The following is a 4,122-nucleotide window of genomic DNA, read 5'->3' as shown; positions in this document are numbered from 1 at the left end:
TGCCTTTATACACAGTCAGGTGATCACCACCCCTTTCAACAAGGATAACAGAATGCAAGAGAAATAACAACGAGCAGCTACTAACAATACAACGGTATTCTCGTTAACTAACTATTACAGCAATGCAATCCTTCTAGAACGTTCGACATCTCCCTCCCTAAGCCACATGATAGTCACGCATCCACTTTGGCTTATTCTTCTGTCGTTTGGCCCACCTAGCTCTTGGAGTAATTTGTTGATCCAAGCCATCTTTTGGGGCAGACTCATCTACGTCCCCCTCATCATGGGCCACGCTTACAGTCTCCTGGCCCAATGATTCCTCCAATTGTGGGCTCATAACATCCCCTACCGCATCAAGACAGTCCTTGTCCTCAAGGTGGAAGTCATGGTACGCGTTCTGCAAATCAGATAACAGCTCCCAAGAAGCATCTTCTGGATACAAGCCTTGCCATTGGATTAATACCTTAGTCATATTAGGTTCAGGCCCTGGCTACACATCTAACACGGTCAAAGGTTGCACAATGGGTTTATTGTCAATGGCATCCTCAGGTAGAGGCAGGGGCTGATCATGGGCACTTGCATCAGCGGTGTGAAAAGGCTTAAGCATAAATGTGTTAAACACAGGGCGAATCTTAGACCCTGTTGGTAAGCCCAGCTCGAAAGCCACCGGATGGATACAACGCACAATTTGATATGGGCCATAGAAACGCTTAGCTAGCTTTTGAGAACGAACCCCTGCCACCGACGTTTGACGATACGGTTTGAGCCGCACCATAACCCAATCTCCCTCTTTGATCTCATGGTGTCGTCGGTGCTGATCTACACATTTTTTCATGTTCTCTTGAGCTTTCAACAAACGGTGTTTAAGCTTGGTTGGGATCACCTCCCTGGTTTCGAGTTCAACCTCCACAACTTCTAAGGCACTACTACCCAAGGTATAGGCTGGGATAGTTGGGGGTTCCCTTTCATAGACAACCTGAAAGGGTGTCATGCCTGTAGAAGAATGGACGGTGGTGTTGTAGCACCATTCAGCCCAGTGAAGAAACTTTCCCCACATGCGAGGTTGCTCATGGACAAAGGAACGAAGGTACTGCTAAACCGTGCGATTGACTACCTCTGTTTGTCCATCGCTTTGGGGATGGTACGCAGTTGATAAGCGTAGCTCGGTGCCACTGAATTTAAAGAGTTCTTGCCAAAAATGACTCAGAAATTTGGGATCCTGGTCTAAGATCATGCTCTTCGGCACATCGGGTAATTTACAAATCTGCTGAGCAAACATATCTGCCACCTTGGCAGTTGTAAAATGAGTAGTGAGCATCCTAAAATGCGCTGCTTTAGAGAAACGATCCACCACCACTAAGATCACTGTGTGGTTTTGGAAAGAAGGAAGCCCAACGATGAAGTCCAAAGACACGTCTTCCCATACTCGTGTAGGGATTTCAATTGGTTGAAGCAATCCAATGGGTGCTTGAGTAGAAGACTTTACCTGTTGACACACCAGGCATTGTTTAACAAAAGTGACTACATCAGATTTCATACCCTGCTAGTAAAAATTTTCTCGTAAACGCCCAATAGTCTTGCTGATCCCCATATACCCAGCTAAACGGAAGCATGTAACTCCATTAATAGCAATTATTTAAGTGGGGAATTGGATGGAATGAAAATCTTGTCTTTGTGTAATAGCATCCCTTGCACGATTCTCAAGTGAGGATGAGAATGAGGGTCAGTCTCTAATTGTTGCAAAATTTGTTGCACATCAGGCTCACTGTGATAGGATTCATTTAGATTGGAAATGAACTCGAATTAAGGCACCGTGATGACTAGCAATTGTGCAAAAGGAACGTCCACGCGAGAAAGGGAATCAACAACTCGATTAGAGGCACCTGGCTTATACGCAATGGTATAATCATACCCTAAGAGTTTTAACAAGTAGTACTGTTGTTCTGGAGTTTGAATAATCTGCGTCATGAGTTCTCTCAGGCTCCGCTGATCAGTGTGAATTGTGAAGTGTCTTCCCAGCAGATAAGGTCGCCATTTTCGCACTGCTTCAGTTATGGCGTGCAGCTCTCGGACGTACGTAGACGCCTTTGACAATCGGTTACAAAATTTTTTGCTTAAGAAACAAACCGGGTGTCCTTCTTGTAAAAGAACTGCACCCATTCCCAGTCCGGACGCGTCTGTCTCCAGTACAAATTCTGAGTCAAAGTCAAGGAGACGCAAAATGGGACCCTGTGTCATTGGCAACTTGAGGTTATCAAACGCCTGACGGGCTTCTTCAGTCCATTCAAACACATCTTTTTTTAACATGTCAGTGAGGGGGGCAGCAATGGTAGCATAACATTGGACGAACTTTCTGTAAAATCTAGTTAATCCCAAGAACCCACGCAACTGCTTCAAGGAAGTAGGTAAAGGCCATTCTACCATGGCTTTAATTTTTCTGGGTCAGGTTCAACGCCCCATTTTGAAATTATGTGGCCCAAGTAATCAATGGAGCGTTATGCGAAGGAACACTTAGACTTCTTGAGAAAAAATTGATTCTGCAGTAAACACTCAAAAGTTTGTCGTAAATGTATTACATGTTCATCCTCTGTTTTGCTGTAAACTAAAATATCGTAAAAAAAAAACAATTACAAAATGACGAAGAAATGGACGAAACAACCTATTCATGGTTGCCTGAAATGTTGTCGGCGCGTTACAAAGGCCGAAGGGCATGACCAGAAACTCGTAGTGCCCATCGTGTATTCTGAAAGCCGTCTTGTCAATTTCGGATGGGTTCATGCGAATCTGTTGGTACCCCGAGCGCAAATCTAACTTCGAGAACCACTGTGCGTCGTGGAGTTCATCTAAAAGCTCGTCAATGGTTGGAATCGGGAACTGATCCTTCAATGTGATAGCATTCAACGCGCGATAATCTACGCATAATCGCCACGATCCGTCCTTCTTTCGGACCAGTAGCACCGGAGAGAAGAACGAGCTAGTACTTCCTTGAACGATTCCGGTGGCTATCATGTCACCAACCTGTTTCTCGATTTCCCTTTTTTGGAAGAAAGGGTATCGGTAAGGGCGGACGTTCACCGGAGAGGAGCCCTCTGTAAGAGGAATTTTATGGTCGGTGTCGCGTGATGGTGGGATTTCACTTGGCGTGTCAAATAACTGAGCGTAGTCATCAAGAAGCTGTAGCAGTAAAGTGGAAGAAGATTCTAGGCTTTCTGAGTGTGGAACAATAGTTGGGACCACCTGCACATGAAAGAGTTCCAATATGGATTGGGTTAGTGTCATTCTTCGGATTTGGGCCAAGGATACTTCTTGAAGCCCACTTGGTTTGGTTCCGGATAACAATATTATCTCTCCATTTTTAACAAACTTCATTGTCAGATCCCCATAGTCAGTCAACACGGGCCCTAATGTTTTTAGCCACTGGACCCCAAGTACTAAGTCCGCTCCGCTAATGGGCAAAACAAACAGATCTACTTCAAATCGATGAGGCCCAAACAACAATGGCACAACCTTACACATCAAAGAGCAATCAAGGTCATCTCCATTCCCCACTATACCCTTGAATCCCTGGGTTTGTTGAGTTTCCAGCCCCAAGAACTTAGCTATTCGGTCTTGAATAAAGTTGTGTGTGCTTCCTCCGTCTATTAGAACTGAGATCCCAGTGTTGTCAATCCACCCCTTAACTCGAAGGGTTTGTGGTACACTATGACCCACCAAGGCATGGTAGCTGATCTGACCCGTCGTCCTTTGGGATCTCCACCGTACTTGGATCTAAGGGTAGTTCCAATCCAGATTTCTGGTACTCTGCTTCAAAATATGGATCCACAATCAAAAGCATGAATAATCGCTTGCATTTGTGTCCCGAATGAAATTTCTTGTCACAGTTGTAGCATAACCCCCTTTCACGCCTCTCTGCCATCTGCTCCGGTGACATTCTTTTGATCAGTGGCCATCCCTTTATTTGATTGTTTGGTTTAAAAGCCGAATTTCCACGAGCCCCATTGGTGTTGGGAGTTGTTACGGGTTTCTGTTTGGAATTGAGCGCACCGTAAGGTAAGGGTTTGACCACGTCGTTTACCTTTTCTTCTTGAAGTCGTGCAAAACCAATAGCTTGGGTTAGGGAAG

Source organism: Gastrolobium bilobum, unplaced genomic scaffold (genome assembly GCF_033153095.1).
Source record: "Gastrolobium bilobum isolate Gb01-03AN ecotype WA unplaced genomic scaffold, APGP_CSIRO_Gbil_v1 utg4610, whole genome shotgun sequence".
NCBI lineage: Eukaryota > Viridiplantae > Streptophyta > Magnoliopsida > Fabales > Fabaceae > Gastrolobium > Gastrolobium bilobum.
The sequence above is the reverse complement of the archived record's forward strand: the minus strand, read 5'-3'. Positions refer to the sequence as shown.